The sequence below is a fragment of the Martes martes genome, assembly GCF_963455335.1.
Source record: "Martes martes genome assembly, chromosome: 1".
Classification (NCBI taxonomy): domain Eukaryota; kingdom Metazoa; phylum Chordata; class Mammalia; order Carnivora; family Mustelidae; genus Martes; species Martes martes.
In genome coordinates this window covers 168,223,627-168,241,657 of record NC_137888.1, presented here as the reverse complement: position 1 = coordinate 168,241,657, position 18,031 = coordinate 168,223,627, and the positions used below count along the sequence as shown (strand labels likewise).

Below are 18,031 nucleotides of genomic sequence, written 5' to 3'. Positions count from 1 at the left end.
TATGGACCACATCTTCCTTATCCATTCATCCGTTGAAGGGCATCTTGGTTCTTTCCACAGTTTGGCGACCGTGGCCATTGCTGCTATAAACATTGGGGTACAGATGCTTTCTTACATGCGACAAAGATCACTGGGCCAGTTGTGCGATGGGAAAGAGACCCAGCCCACCGACCACATCATCCCACCACTATGCCTCCACCTTGTTGAGGGAAAAAAGACAAAAAAGGGATCCTAAGTCAGGACCACAGTGCCAAAACCCTCAATAAGTGAACTGGTACCCCAAGGTGTGGACCTTGTGACTATCAGGCAGTTGTTGGGGGACACATCACAATGTAGGATGGAAGAGGTCTCAGGTACCTGGAACAGCACGGTCCAACAGGTACGCCATAGCAGTTGACCAGGTCATCCATCCTAATGCTCTGCTCGAGAGGGGAGAACTTGAAACCCAAGATGGTTCCATCCTTACACCCCACCATGTGCTTCTGCCCCCTCAGGTGGGCTGCAGCCACTGTTGGCCATTGGTTGTACCCACCAGCATCCAGTCCTCTGGGGGACTAGGGGATAGGCTCATTATCTGGACTCTAGTGGTCCTCAGGTCCCAGCCCTACAGGCAGGTGCCCAGACCCCTGCTCCACACCCTGTTCAGATGTTCTGGCCTTTAACAGCAATGCTTTTGGCTCCATTCAGGTGGCTCAGCAGGTCCCTGACAAATCTATTGTCCCACAGGTCCCAGATCCTGACTGTGCCATCAGTGAAGCCAAAGAAGGTCAAGTTGTCTTCAGGGTAGAAGGCCACAGCCTGGCAGGTGAGAACTGCACAGGGTAGTTCATCAGTCCCATGCAGGGAGGGCACTGTCAGGTCCCACATACTTAACCAGGCAGGTTGTGGCCACCCATCAGCAGGGTTAGGCTGTTTGAGGACGCAGGTGTGCAAGTAGGACAAATAGGTCTGTACACACAGGTTGTTCTTAGGATACTTGTCCTATACCACCTGGCTAACCAGACTCCACACTTTGACACCACCCTTGTCAGAGGTGAATGTATATCATGTGAAGCTGCTGACAGCCATGGCCAGCACCAGCTCTCTGTGCTTTAGCATCTACATCTTCTCCATTCCATATGGGACGGCCAACTTCTTTGATTGTCAGGGCAAGACATCTGGTCTTTTCCACATATCCCCAAAGTCCTCAGGGTCCCAGCATATGGGCTTCAGAAATGGATAGGTTCTCACAGCAAGCTTCTAGGCCACATAGGAGAGCATCTTCTCTGCTTTGGTACCTGGCTCTGTTCCCCCTTCTTAGGAACCCTTGAGCTGGGGGTGGGGGGAAGCACAGGTGGGATTAGAACCCAAGTGTTTTTGGTACATGGCTCCAGTCCCAAGTAATGTGGTCCTGAGTCCTGGCTCTCCAGGCTTGGTGCCTGTTCTGTCATCTTGTGCTATGGTTGGTCCACCTTCTTGAGGGTCCCAGCAAAGATCTGCCGGAGTTGTTCAATTAGAATATCCTGCCAGTAATGGGGCTCAGAGTCCCAAGGAGGCTGCATGTCCAACTGGTATACTGGGGCAGTGTCTGCTCCAGAGGGTTGCTTGTTCCTGTCTGATGACCTGTGGCCATGACATCTTTGAAGTGTGGTCCCTGAAGACTGGAGGGCTGTGGGGTTTTGAACCCTGGGTGTGGAGAAGCCTCAGGTCTGGCTGATCCCCAGGAATCCTGGTGAGTAGTCTCAACCAGAGGAGACTTGGCTCTCCTGGTACTCCCTGGGCTGGAAGCCCAAAGGTCAGCTCCAGGTCTCCATTGTCCACAGGAAGCTTTCTGCCTGCTTGTGATGTTCCTGGAGACTCTGCTGGATCTTCTGGAGTATGTAGTACATGCTCTCCATCTGCACCATCAGATGAAGGAAGAACCTGGGAACTGCTGTCAAAGCTGATCCAGGACACTGCAATAGTTCAGTTCAGGATGAGCCAAAGTTCCTGGGGCCTCATCCTTTGAGGGCACTCCTAGGGGCTGAGATAGCCCCAACAGGTCATCTTTAGGCAGTAGTCACAAGAGCTTTCTACAAGGACTCTCCTTTAGGATGGAGGCCCAGGACAGCAAGGTGGGAACTGTGGAGGGTCAGCCAAGTTCAGGCTAAGAATGAACACTCCTATGCTGTCTATGTGCCTTTCATCACTGTGCAGCCAAAGCAATCCTTCTAAAAAGGAAGTCTTCATAGGCTTCCTCTGCTCTTAGAATAAGTGCCAAATTTTTAATGCTGTCTTTGAGGTATGGCACAGTATGAACTAGGGGGTCAGAAAACTTCTGTGTAAAGGGCCAGAGAATAAACATTTTCAGTGTTGCCAGCCAACCAATCTCTGTGGCAACCTCTCCATTCCATCACTGCAGAAAGAAAACAGCCATAGACACTTAGTAAATGGACAGGCAAAATAGAGGTCCAGTAAAACTCTCTATATAAACACAGGCCATGGGAGGATCCAGCCCGCTTTCCACAGTTTGTGGACTCTTGGTATAGACTATGCATCTGAACTTCATGCCTATTAATCACCTGAGGATCTTGTTAAATACAGATTTTAATACATTCGCTTGGGGTAGAGACTTAGATTTTATATTTTTAACAAGTTTGCAGGTGATGCTGGTGCTGCAGATATAGAGAATAGGGTACCTTTTTAGCCTCAGCTCACACCTTCCCTTCACTTTCTGTGATGGTACACATTGGACCTGACAGCTCCTCCTTCCTATCATGTTTTCTCTGCTCCAGGGCCTTTGTGCACACTGTCTTTGGGCTGACTTGTTCTCTTTTTCCTTAATCTATTCACTTAATTTCCATCTCAGATGCCCCCTTCCATAGGAAAGATGTTCCACAGTAGATCAAACATACCCCCATATGCTCTCATTGGTCCAGATACTCTCCACCAGAGTGATTATCACATTTGTCCTTTTACATTTGTTTGTGTCATTGCTGATTAAGGGCCATCTCCTCCACTGGAATGTAAACTGCTTGAGAAGGGACAATATGCCAGTTTGGTTATTTTATACCATGTCCCTAGCACAGCTTTCTGTATTCATTGCTACTCCATATTGAAAAAAAAATCAACGAAATAATTAATCAATCCCTATTGTCTAGAATGACCCATAATAGACAGGGGCTCAGTTAATACTGTTGGGTAACTTTTAGAAAGTTTTGGAATTCACAAGATTTTTACATTTTGGAAGGTTTGTTTTGTTTTGTTTTAGACCCCTTTACTGTTCCCCTTCCCTTCCTTCTGTTCTCTACTCATCTCTCTCAAAATCAATCATGCCCAACAGAACTTTCCACAATGATGAGACTGTTCTATATTGTCCAAAATGGCAACCAGCTGTGCTACTGGGTATCTGAAATGTGCTGGTACAACTGAACTGTAATTGTATTTTAATTTAAATTTGAATGTGAATGGACACATATGACTTATGATTACTATACTAGACAGCACAACTCTAGATTTTTCTGGAGTGATTATATCTATTATAAAACCAATGGCCATCACTATGATGACAATTACTAAATCATTTAGAATGAATCACCAAGAGTGCAAGAAGTACCTTGTTTTGGAATCCATTGTATTATTCCGAGTCTGGCATCAATTCTAGCATGCTCTCAGCTTGTCATAGATCTGAGTGGCACATCTCTAGGACTTTCCAGTCCCCACATACATTCTTTTGTGAAAATCTGAGAATGCTCTTCCTCCTCTTACTTATTTACACAATCACATCTATTCTTTTTTGGTGGGGGGAATAACTTGAATGTGGGTTTTATCATACTTTTTGAGATACAATTCACATCACAAAATTCACACCTTCAAAGTATATAATTCATTTAGTACCCTGATAACATTGTACAATCATCACCACTAATTCCAGAACCTTGTGATCACCAAAAAGAAATTCCATACCTACTAGCAGTCTCCTCCCTTCCTTCCTCCCTCCCTTTATTCCTTCCTTCCTTCCTTTCTTTCCTTTCCTCCTTTCCTTTCATTCCCTTTCTTCTTTTCCTTCCTTCCCTCCTTCCTTCCTGCCTTCTCCTGAAGCCCTGTCATCCACTATTGAACTGACTAGTTCCTCAGATTTGTCCATTCTGGACACTTCATATAAATGGGATCATATAATATGTGGCCTTTTTGGGTTAGCTACTTTCACTTAGCATGAGGTTTTAAAGTTCATGGAGGCGATAGCTTGGATCAGTACTTCCTTATTTTTATAGCTTTTAAAGGCACACCACAATTTCATCATCCATTAATTATTAGGCACTGGGGTCAATTCCATGTTTAGACTATTATGAATAATATTACTATTAACTTCCATGTTTGGGTTTCATGTGTACCTATTTTCATTTATCTTAGAGATATACCAATGAGTAGAATTTCTGGGTCAAATGATAGCTCATTGGAATTGTCAAATTGATTTCTAAAGTGGCTGCACCGCTTTCCATCTCTAACAGCAAATAGGATGGTTCCCATTTCTCCACATCCTCACTAACATTTGCTATTATTGTCTCATTTTTTAAAGAGACGTCATTTATTTTTGAGAGAGAGAGAGAAGGAGTTGGAGGAGAGGCAGAGCAAGAAGTAGACGCCCTGCTGAGCAGGAAGCCAGATTGCAGGCGGGACTCCATCCCAGTACCCTAGGATCATGACCTGAGCCAAAGGCACACGAACTACTGAGCCACTGAGGTACTCCCTGTCTTTATCATAGCGATCTCAGTGCATGTGAAGTGGTACCCAATTGAAAACTTCAATTTGGAATACACCAAAAACTAATGATGCCAAACATTTTTCATGTGCTTATTGACTACTCTGGAGAAATAGCTATTCAAATATTTCCACCAATTTTTAATTAGGCTTTTGTCTTTCAAATTGTGAGAGTTCTTTATATATTCTGGATATAGTCCATTAAAAGATATATAACTTGCAAATACCTTCTCCCTTTCTGCAGGATGCCTTTATATGCTCTTCACAGTATCCTTCTAATTTTAATGAAATCTGACTTATTTTTCCCTTTTGTTGCTTTTGCTTTGGAGGTCATATTTGCCAAACCATTGCCTAATCAGTGGTCACAAGTATTCATTTATACTTGCTTCCTTTTAAGAGGTTTTTTTTTTGTTTTTGTTTTTGTTTTTTCATTTTAGCTCTTACCTTTAGGTCTTTGATCCACTTTGAGCTCATTTTTTTTCCTTTTTTTATTATGTTGATTTTTATTAATGGCATGAGGTAGGGATCCATCTTCTTTCTTTTACATGTGGACATTCATTTGTCCCGCACCGTTTGTTGAAAAGACTACACTTTTGCCCCGTAAATCATATGGTATCCCTCTATTTCTTTTTCTTTTACTTGTCTAATTGCCCTGGCTAGAACCTCCAGTGCAGTGCTGAAAAAAGATTGATGACAGTGGACTTCCTTGCTGTTTTCTTGATCTTGGAGGGACATTTCAGTTTTTTACACTTAAGTAGGATGTTAACTATGGTGGATTACCTTTATCATGTTGAGGAAGTTCCCTTCTATTCATGGTTTGTTGAAAGTGTTTTGCATCACAAAAAGGTTTTGTAAAATGCTTTTTCTGCATCTATTTGTATAATCAAATGAGTTTTTTCTCTTCATTCTATTAATGTTGTATATTACACTGATTGATTTTTTTACATTAACCAAGACTTGCATAGCTGTGGGATAAATCCCACTTGATCCTGGCATATAATCCTCTTTGTATGTTGTTGGATGTGGTTCACTGGTATTTTGTAAAGGATTTTCATTTCTATATTAATAAAGTGTACTTTTTTCTTTTTCATTCATTTCAAAGTATTTTCTAATTTCATTTGTGATTTCTTCTTTGACTCACTGGTTATTTAGGACGGTGATGTTTAATTTCCACATATTTGGGAATTTCCCAAATATCCTCCTGTTGCTTATTTTCTATTTCATTCCATTGTTGTCAGGGAACAACATATTTTGTATGATTTCAACTCTTTTAAATGTATTGAGACTTGTTTTATGGCCTAATAGTTGGTCTACTTTGGAGAATGTTCCCAATGCCCTTGAGAATACATATTGTGCAGTTACTGAGGGAAGAGCACTGGAGATGCAGGTTAGGTATAGTTTGTTTAGTGTCGGTAAAGGCTTCTCTTTCCTTGTTCATCCTATACCCAGGTGTTTCAGTTGTTATATAAAATAGAGCATTGATATTTCCAACTATTAAAGTTGCATTGGTTGATTTCCCTTCAATTCTATCAGATTTGCTTCATGCATTCAGGACTGTATTGTTTGGTTTAAAGGTGTTTATAATTATTATATCATCTTGGTAAAATTAATATTTTATTATTACAAAATGTCCCTCTTTGTGTCATAAAGTACCTTTAGTCTGTTATTACTAGAGCCACTCCAGATTGTGGGGTTACTTTTTTATGGTATAACTTTTTTCTATTCTTTTACTTTCAACCTATTTGTGTCTTTGAATAAAAACTGTATCTTTTTAGACAGCATTTAGTTGAATTGTTTTTTCCAGTTTTACTGATAATAATTGACATACATTACTATGTAAGTTTAACACACACAGTGTTATAGTTTGATTACCATAGATTATAAAATGATTACCACCAAAGGTTTATTTAACATCCATCATATAGACACAATTTTTTAAAAAGAAAAAAAAATGAAGCAGCCCACATGTCCATTGATAGATGAATGCATAAAAAAAGATTGTGTGTGTGTGTGTGTGTGTGTGTGTGCACGTGTGTGAGTGAGTGATGGAATATTATTTGGCCATCAAAAGGAATGAAACCTTGCCATTTACAATGATGCAGGTGGAGCTAGAAAGTATAATGCTAAGCAAAATAAGCCAGTCAGAGAACTACCATATGATTTAACTCATATGTGGGATTAAAGAAACAAAACAAACAAGCAAAGGAAAGAAGACAGAGACATAAACCAAAAATCACACTCAATTATAGAGAACAAACTGATGGTTACTAGAGGGAGATGGGGGAAGATGGGTAATACAGGTGACAGGATTAAGGAGTACACTTGTAATGAGCACTGGATAATGTATGTGGTAGTTGAATCACTATATTATACACCTAAAACTAATATAACACTGTATATTAACTATACTGGAATTAAAATAAAATTTAAGAAATACAAAAACAAGTTCTTCTTGGATGAGAACTCAGGAGTTACTTTCTTAACAACTTTCCTATGTATCCTACAGCACTGTGAGCTACAGTCATCATGTCGTGCATTACATCCTAACACTTATTTATCTTATAATAGCAAGTTTGTATCTTTTGACCACCTTCATCCAATGCCCCCACCCCTCCACTTCCTGACTCTGGTAATCACAAATCTGACTTCTGCTATAAATTTATTAGTATTTTTTTATTAGATTCCACATATAAGTGAGATTATATAATAGTCATCTCTCTCTGACTTATTTTACTTAACATAATACCATCAAGTTCCAGCCATGTTGTTGCAAACAGGATTTCTACATCTTTACAGCTGAATAATATTTTATTGTACATACATAGCATACCTTCCTTATTTATTAATCCACTAATGGACACTCAGTTGTTTCCATGTCTTGGTATTATAAACAATGATGCTCTGAACACGAGAGTGTGGCTATCTTTTCAAGTTAGTGTTTTTGTTTCTGTAGGATATGTACCCAGAATTCAAATTACTAGATTATATGGCAATATTATTTTTAATTTTTTGAGGAATCTCCATATTGTTTTCCATAGTAGCTGCCCCGATTTATAATCCCACCAACAGTGCATAAGTGTTCCCCATTTTCTCCACATCCATGACAGTATCTTTTATCTTTTGGTTTCTAACAGGTATGAGGTGATCTATCACTGTGGTTTTAATTTTAACTTCCCTAATAACTAGGAATGTTGAGCATCTTTTCATGTACCAGGTAACTATTCATTACCTCTTTGGAAAAGACACATTTTTAAAATTTTATTTAAATTCAATTAACCAACATATAGTACACCATTAGTTCTAGATGTAGTGTTCAATAATTTATCAGTTGTGTATAATACCCAGTGTTCAACACATCATGTGCCCTCCTTAATGCCCATCACTCAATTACCCCATCACCTACCCACCTCCCATCTAGCAACCCTCAGTTTGTTTCCTATAGTTAAGAGTCTCTCCTGATTTTTCTCCCTTCACTCTCTTTCCCTACGATCCTCTGCACTGTTTCTTATATTCCACATATAAGTGAAACTACATGGTAATTGTATTTCTCTGGTTTACATACTTCACTCAGCATAATACCCTCCAGTTCCATCCACGTTGACGTAAATGGTTAAGTATTAATCCTTTCTTATGGCTGAGTAATATTCCATTCTACATATATATATGTAGAATGGAATATATATATATATATATATATATATGTAGAATGGAATATTACTCAGCCATAAGAAAGGATGAATACATACATATATATGTATATATATATAATACTTATATATATACATATTCCATATATATATAATGGAATATATATATATATAAATGGTATATATGTATATATATGGTGTATACACACACACACACACACACACACACATATATGGTATATATATGTGTATGGTATATATACACATACCAGATCTTTTTTTTTTAAGATTTTATTTATTTATTTGACAGACAGAGTTCACAAGTAGACAGAGAGGCAGGTGGAGAGAGAGAGGAGGAAGCAGGCTCCCTGCTAAGCAGAGAGCCCAATGCAGGGCTCAATCCCAGGACCCTGAGATCATGACCCAAGCCGAAGGCAGAGGCTTTAACCCACTGAGCCACCCAGGCACCCCTATAGCAGATCTTCTTTAGCCATTCATCTATCAATGGACATGTTGGCTCTTTCCATGGTTTAGCTATTGTGGACATCACGGCTTTGAACACTGGGGGTCATGTGCCCCTTCAGATCACTACATTTGTATCTTTGGGGTAAATACCCAGTAGTGCAATTGTTGGGTCATAGGTAGCTCTATTTTTAACTTCTTGAGGAACCTCCATACTGTTTTCCAGAGTGGCTGTACCAGCTTATATTCCCACCAACAGTTTAAAATGCTTCCCCTTTCTCCACAACTTCACCACCACTTGTTTTTTCTTGTATTGTTAGTTTAAACCATTCTGACTGGTGTGAGGTAGTTTATGTGTGGTATTGATTTGTATTTCCCTGATGCTAAGTGATGTGGAACATTTTATCCATGTGTCTGTTGGCCATTTTATATGTCTTCTTCGTACAAATGTCTACTCAACCTTGGACATAGCAACTTCTTGCTAGATAGGTATCCAATGGTAAAGGAAACAAAAGCAAAAATGAACTATTGGGACTTCATCAAGATAAAAAGCAAAATTAACACAGCAAAATTAACAGTCAACAAAACTACACTTGATCTTAGCAAAAAGGCTGAGAAGCGATGACAGTCAACAAAACTAAAAGGCAACCTACACAATGGGAGAAGATATTTGCGAATGACATATCAGATAAAGGGTTCATATCCAAGATCTATAAAGAACTTATCAAACTCAACACCCAAAAAACAAATAATCCAGTCAAGAAATGTGCAGAAGACATGAACAGACATTTTTCCAAAGAAGACATACAAATGGAAAAACTCATTTTTGATTGGATTATTTGGGGTTTTTCTATTTGCTATTCAGTTATAGGAATTCTTTATATATTTTGGATATTAACCCCTTATCCAATATATGGTTTAAAAATATTTTTCCTATCTTATAGGTTGTCTTTACACTTTATTGATGGTTTTCTTTGCTGCCTGGAAAGCTTTTTAGTTTGATGCAGTCCCACTTATTTTATTTTATTGCTTGTGCTTTAGGTTTGATTTACAAAACTATTATTACCAAGTCCCACGCCAAGGAGATTTTATGTTTTCCAAGATTTTGTCAATTTTATCTTTTCAAATAACCAGTTTTTAGTTCAGTTAATCTTTTCTACTGTTTTTATGTTCTCTATTTCATTTACTCACACTCTAATCTTTATTATGTCCTTCCTTCTGCTAATTTTAGGTCCAGTTTGTTTTTCTTTGCCTAATTTCTTTTATTTTATTTTATTTTTTCAGTGTTCCAAGATTCATTGTTTATGCACCTCACCCAGTGCTCCATGCAATATGTGCCCTCCTTAATACCCACCACCAGGCTCTCCCAACCACTCATCCCTTCTCCTCCAAAACCCTCAGTTTGTTTCTCAGAGTCTACAGTCTCTCATGGTTTGTCTTCCCCTCCAATTTCCCCCAACTCACTTCTCCTCTTCTTCACCCAATCTCCTCTGTGTTATTCCTTATTCTCCACAAGTAAGTGAAATCATATGATAATTGACTCTCTCCGCTTGACTTATTTCACTCAGCATAATCTCCTCCAGTCCCCTCCATGTTGATACAAAAGTTGGGTATTCATCCTTTCTGATGGAGGCATAATACTCTATTATATATATGGACCACATCTTCTTTATCCATTTGTCTGTTGAAGAGCATCTTGGCTCTTTCCACAGTTAGATGACTGTGGTCATTGCTGCTATGAACATTGGGGTACAGATGGTCTTTCTTTTCACTACGTCTGTATCTTTGAGGTAAATACCCAATAGTGCAATTGCAAGGTCATAGGATAGCTCTATTTTTAACTTCGTAAGGAGTTTTGTTTTCTTAACTCCATAAGCCACTTTGTTTTCCAAAGTGGCTGCACCAACTTGCACTCCCACCAACAGTGTAAGAGGGTTCCCCTTTCTCCACATCCTCTCTAGCACTTGTTGTTTCCTGTCTTGTTAATTTTGGCCATTCTAACTGGTGTAAGGTGGTATCTCAATGTGGTTTTGATTTGAATCTCCCTGATGGCTAATGATGATGAACCTTTTTTCATGTGTCTGATAGCCATTTTTATGTCTTCTTTGGAGAAGAGTCTGTTCATGTCTTCTGTCCATTTTTTTATGTGATTATCTGTTTTTTGAGTGTTCCATTTGAGGAGTTCCTTATAGATCTCAGATATCAACCCTTTGTCTGTAGTGTCATTTGGGAATTGAGAGGACCATGTGGTTCTTCCCTCTTCTCTTACTGATTTGTTCAATAAGAGAAGAGAGAAGAACAATACGGCCCTCTCAATTGATGCAGAAAAAGCATTTGACAAAATACAGCATCCGTTCCTGATTAAAATGATTCAAAGTATAGGGATAGAGGGAACATTCCTCAACTTCATAAGATCTATCTATGAAAAACCCACAGTGAATGTCATTCTCAATGGGGAAAAGATGACAGCCTTCCCTTTGAGATCAGGAACATGACAAGGATATCCACTCTCACCACTGTTGTTCAATATAGTACTAGAAGTCCTACCAACAGCAATCAGACAACAAAAAGAAGTAAAATGTATTCAAATTGGCAAAGAAGAAATCAAACTCTCTCTCTCCTTCCAGATGACATGATACTTTATATGGAAAACCCAAAAGACTCCACCCCCAAACTACTAGAACTCATACAGAAATTCAGTAATGTGGGAGGATACAAAATCAATCCACAGAAATCAGTTGCTTTCTTATACACTAACAATGAAATTATAGAAAGGGAAATTAGAGAATCAATTTCATTTACTATAGCACCAAGAACCATAATATACCTTGGAATAAACCTAACCAAAGAGGTAAAAGATCTGTACTTGAGGAACTACAGAACACTCATGAAAGAAATTGAAGAAGACACAAAAAAATGGAAAAGCATTCCATGCTCATGGATTGGAAGAATAAACACTGTTAAAATGTCTACACTGCCTAGAGCCATCTATACTTTCAATGCCATCCTGATCAAAATTCCACCAGCATTTTTCAAAGTGCTGGAACAAACAGTCCTAAAATTTGTATGAAACCAGAAGAGACCCTGAATTGCTAAGGAAATGTTGAAAAAGAAAAACAAAACTGGGAGTATCACGTTGCCTGATTTCAAGCTTTACTACAAAGCTGTGATCACCAAGACAGCATGGTACTGTCACAAAAACAGACACATAGTCCAGTGGAACAGAGTAGAGAGCCCAGATATGGACCCACAACTTTATGGTCAACTAATCTTTGACAAAGCAGGAAAAAATATAGATTGGGAAAAAAAGACAGTCTCTTCAATAAATGGTGCCTAATTTCTTAAAGTATAGAATTACTTTGTTGATTTGGATCTTTCTTGAGTGTTTTTCCTTCTTTCTTTCTTGATTCTTAATGTCAGTGCTTATTGCTATGAAATTTCCTCTTACAACTGCTATTCCTGCATCATAGAAATTCTGGTATGCTACAGTTCCATTTTTGCTTGTTTTAAGAAAGGTTTTTTATTTCTCTTTTAATTTCTTCTTCAATCCATTGATCATTCAAGAGAGTTTTGTTTAATTTCCACATATTCATGAATTCTCCAGTTTTATTTTATTTTTTCAGTGTTCCAAGATTCATTGTGTATGCACCACACCCAGTGCTCCATGTAATACACTCCCTCCTTAATACCCACCATCAAGCTCAGCCATCTCCCCATACCCCTCCCTTCCAAAACCCTGAGTTTGTTTCTCAGAGTCCACAGTCTCTCATTGTTCATCTCCCCCTCCAATTTCCCCCAATTCACTTTTCCTTTCCTTTTCCAAATGTTCTCCAAGTTATTCCTTATCCACAAGTAAGTGATACCATATGATTCCTCTTGCTATTGATTTCTACTTTTATGCCATTGTGGTCAAAGAAGATATTCAGTATAATCTCAATCTATTTGAATTTGATAAGAATTGCTTTGTGGCTGAACATATGGTCTATATCCTAGAAAATGTTCCATGTGTATTTGAGAAGAATGTGAATCTACTATTGTTGGATAGAATGTTCTGTGTATGTCTGTTAGGTCCATTTGGTCTATAGTCTTATTCAAACCCACTATTTCCTTATTTTGACTCTGTCTGATTTATTCATTGGTGAGACTAGGGTATTTAAATTCCTAACTACTATTGTATTTCTGTTTACTTCTCCTTTTAGCTCTGTTAGTTTTCTTTTATATATTAGGTATGTCAGTGTTGGGCACATATTTATAATTGCCTGTGAGGTGAGTGTGGGATAGAAGTTCCCACAGAGCAACTCACAATGCTAAGGGTACTGGTTCTTCCTTGGACTCTCTTTTCCCATTGGATAAAAAGGAATTCCCTCTGCACTGTGCTGCAGTGACCTAGAGAAAGAGCCATGTGGTCAGCATACATCTGTTCCTCTTCCCCTACTAATGCAGTCCATCTTGGTATCTAGGGTGCAGGGAAATATTTCAGCTTCACCCCCATGTCCTAGAAGTCTCTCAGTGGTGTCTTGTTTGTAAATAGTTGCCATTTGTTTTTTTTTGGGGGGGGGGGAGTGAAGTCAGATGACCTATGGGGCCATCTTGGTGATGACACCCTTGGATAATTTTTTTTTAAAATTCATTCAGCCAATTTCTGCCATTTGATTGGAGAATGTAATCCATTTATTATTAATGTTATTACTGATAAAGTACAATTTGCACCTGCCATTTTGCTACTTATTTTCTGTATATATCTTATGGTTTCTTATTCCTCTGTTCCTTCACTTTTGCTTTCTTTTATGTTAACAGATATTTTCTAGTGTATAATTTAAATTATTTTGCTATTTCTTTTATTATTCTTTATTAATGGTTGACTTACAGATTAACATTTTAGCTGATAACATTATAGTTCAGATTAATACCAACTGAATTTCAATAGAATACAAAAACCTTATTCCTGTGTATCTGCATATATTCCCCTCTTCTTGTGCTGTTGTTGTCATATAAATCATCTTTATAAACTGTATGTAACTCAACACAAATTAATAACTATCACTTTATGTAGGTGTCTGTAAGTCAAATAACAGAAAAAGGGTGTTACAAACCAAGCATACACTTATACTGCCTTTATATTTACTTACAAATAAAAGAGGACCTACTGGTCCCCTTTATTCCTTCCTATGGATTAGATTACTCATTTCATTTTATTTTATAGTTCTTTTTTTTTTAAGATTTTATTTATTTATTTGACAGACAGAGATCACAAGCAGGCAGAGAGGCAGGCAGAGAGGGAGGAAGGGAAGCAGGCTCCCCGCCGAGCAGAGAGCCCAATGTGGAGCTCGATCCCAGGACCCTGAGATCATGACCCAAGCCGAAGGCAGAGGCTTAACCCACTGAGCCACCCAGGCACCCCTCACTTTATTTTATTTACTTTTAACTTTTTAAATTTTCTACTCTTCCAAGTTTTTTTTAAAGGTTGTTTTTATTTGTTTTAAAGAGAGAATGAAAGAGTATATGAGTGGGGTGAGGAGCAGAGAGGGAGGGAGAAGGAGGGGCAAAGCATCTCAAGCGAAGTCCACACTGAGCATGGGGCCCCACATAGAGCTTGATCTCACAACCCTGAGATCATGACCTAAGCTAAAACCAAGAGTCAGATGATTAACTGGCCAAACCACACAGTACCATTTCATTTTAGCCTGAAGGACTTTATTGTTTTTTCCACGGCAGGTCTGTCAACAACAAACTGTCTCAGTTTCTGCTTACTGACAATGTCTTCACTTCTCCACTGTTGAAAAGTAGTTTCACTGAATACAGAATTCTCAGCTTACAATCTTTTTCTTTTAACATGTTGAATATGCTGAATACTTTTGATCAGAAATCAGCTCCCATTTTATGCAGGACCCTGTGTACATGATAATTTTCTTGTTTCTTGTGGCTTTAAGGTTGTCTCTGCTTTTGGCTGACAGCTCGGCTGTAACGTGTCCAGGTATTACCTCATAGAGTTTACCTTGTTTGGAATCACTGAGTTTACCTGATGGATAGATAAATGTTTTGCACCAAAGTTCAGCCATCATTTATTCAAATAGGCTTTCACTTTCTCTCCTCTCTTTCTAGAACTCCCATTAAGAGTGTGTTGATGTCCTTTATAGTCTCCCACAATTCTCTAAGGTTCTATTTTTCTTTATTCTTTTATCTGTATTTCAGACAGAATCATCTCAATTAATCCATCTTTAAGTTTATTGCTTCTTTCTTCTTCCTGATCAAATCTGCTGTTGAATCCCTCTGGTAAATTTTTCATTTCAGTTATTATACTGTTCAACTGCAAATTTCTATTTTTTCTTTATTTTAAAATAATTTCTATTCCTTTATTGATATTCTCTATTAGGTGAAACATTGTCTTTATCAGCTTGGGCTGCCATAATAAAATGCCATAGACTAGGTGAATTCAACAATAGAAATTATTTTCTTATAGTTTTGGACACTGGAACTCTGAAATCAGGGTGCCAGTATGGTCAGGTTCTGGTGGGGTATCCTCTTTGGTGTCTTGCTGCCTTCTCATTGTGTCCTCATGAGGTAGAGACAAAGGGCGAGCAAACTCTTTGCTCTCTCTTCTTTAAGAGCACTAATACTATCATAAGGACCTCACTCTTATGAAATCATCTAATTGAAATTAACACCCAAAGGCCCTATTTTCAGATAAAAATGCATGGAGGGATAGGGCTTCAACATAAGGGGACTAAATCCTAACCTGTCTCTGACCTATTTCTATCTTTGATATTTAAGTTTTAAACATCTGATTTTAGAACATTCCAAATGAAAATTAGAAGATTTTAAAAATAAAAAATAAAAAACAATTTGTTACTGAATTCAACCCAAGCCAATAAAGTTGTTGATGAAACATTTCTACAGGTCTCCCTGCTCTTCTCTGTAATCTTTTCTTCTGTCTTGCTGAGCTAACTTTTTTCCCACTCCCATTTCTCCAATTCCTTCTACATCTTTTAAACTAACCAAGGATTTTCCTTTCCAACAGAAAATGCCCTGTAACGTGTTCAGTGTAAAGTGATAAGTGATGGATGATGCAGTGAAAAGGAACACTGAGACTTAGTTTCCACAGATTACTTTTATATCCAGACTCAGTCCATAATTTGTCCATAATTTTTTCTCCTCTCTATGTACATCTCTTCTCCCCTCCATGCCTCACTCTCCTCATCTATCACATGAAAATATCGATGTCTACAGTTATACTTTTAGTGTTGCATAAGTCTGTTACTATTAAATCAACACCCCTAGGCACTATATATATTTTAATAATATATGCATTTAAAGGAAAATTTAAAAAGATGACAATGTTGTATCTTAAGTCAGGACTTGCCAGTAGTAAGATTTCAGGTACTACATATTTATTATAGAAACACTTACTGAGGTTCCATACTAAAGACCCCCTCTATGTGTTGGTAATACAGATAGTGTACTTACACAGTGGTCACAAGTGATCAATGCCCTATGAAAGCACACAGTCACACAAAAAGTCAATTCTTGAAGAAGACTTAGTCCAACTAGAGTTGGTAAATGATATCTTAACTCCCTTGCTAATTTCATTCTATTAGTAATCCCCAACTTAATGGTCATTTTGGCTCTTCAAGATAGACTGCTGAGAGTAGATATGACATATTTCTTAGGCATCTTGGTGATACAACTGTACCACAGTTTTCCTATCCCTACTCTTAGACTAAATCATGTAATGGCTTCCCCTTTGGTTAGTTTTCCATCTCTTCTCATTAGTTTCCTTTCTGGTTCACTATGCTTTATTTCCTTGAATCTTATCTCTCAACTATATAATGGGAAATAATGATAGCACTTACTTTATGGGACTGTGTGAAGACTGAGTTAGAAGACATATGTGATACAAAAAGCAGAGTCTGACACACATAGGGAAACATTATCCTCTAAATCAGTGGTTCTCTATTGGTTAACAAGAGATGTGGTATAGCTATCCCTCCACCCCCACCCCAGGGGACGTATGGCAATATTTGGAGACATTTTTGGTTGTTACAACTTGGGGCGGCACATTTCTGGCCTGTACTGGGTATAACCCAAAGATGCCTCTAAACAGCCCATAATGCACCAGACAGCCTCCCACAAAAAAGAATTATTCACCCTAAAATGTCAATAGTATCGAAGTTGCTCTAAATTAGAAAAAAATGCTAAAACAAGTTTTGGCTATAAGACATTAATTTTTATTAACTATCAAACTAAATATCTACTTACTTTTCTTAAAATCTTAATACATGAAACTCAAGAAAAGTGATTGCATGCTCAGTGGTGAGTATCAGGCAACACAGAAAATAAAGCCCAGCTTCCCTCCCTCCTTACATCCTTTTATTCATCTCTTCCTTTCTCTCTTTTTCCATCTGTCTCTATCTCTTTCCCCTCTCTTTCCTTTTGCCCAAAGTTCTGCAAAACGTCTGCCAGGTGCAAGCAAAGATTTGCAAAGAACATCAAAGCACATAATTTGCATTTCAAGTTCACCATGAAAATTTATGTTCCTGCAACAGGCGGGAAGCCCAGGAAGCTGATTTTCTCTGGTGACATATGCACTCCATAAGGCAGAAATTGTTGTTGTCAGAATAACTGAGCTAAAATATCAGGATATTTGCCTAAACTGAGAGAGCTTGTCATATAAATTGCCACTGAGCTGGGACTGCATATGGGATTAGAACCTGCTTTTTGGAGGGGCTATTTGTCAGCCCAGGCAGCAGAACCAGCACAGTAAATAACAGTAAAATGAAATGAGCTACATTCTCAGAAATGCTGTACTTTATGTTGCAATGGGCAGTTAGGGAAATAGAGATAAGTAATGACTGCCCACTTCATGCTCACATTTCTATCCAACCATGGCCTCCTTACTCACAGGTACTGTGTACCAGTGTGAAGACTGACCGTGGGTATGACATCCTTGATGAGGAGGAACATATGCATAGAGTTAATAACATGTTAGAGGAAAAAAAATATATGGATCTTTGAAAAAAACATAGTGCTATGAGTGGATAAAGGAGGCAGGTTCATTACAACTGGTTGGGATTAAGAAGGACTTTGAGAAAACATGTTTGAACTCTGCTTTCAAATATATGTAGGATCTAGATAAAGACTTCTTGAACTCCATGGACCTTTGGATAGAGTCCATGAACTTGAATGGGACAAAAAAATCACGTCTT

The 18,031-nt window shown here is 38.2% G+C and overlaps 1 pseudogene across 1 annotated transcript in view; it reads right to left on the bottom strand.

Annotated features, from left to right (window-relative positions):
* Positions 1 to 231: 231 nt before the first annotated feature.
* The window catches only part of LOC308347971 (transducin-like enhancer protein 6), a 128,653-nt pseudogene continuing 110,853 nt past the window's right edge, over positions 232 to 18,031 (bottom strand). Inside the window, exon 4 of the transcript in view lies at positions 232 to 1,239. The product of the transcript in view is annotated as a transducin-like enhancer protein 6 (transcript). The remainder of the gene's footprint in view (positions 1,240 to 18,031) is intronic.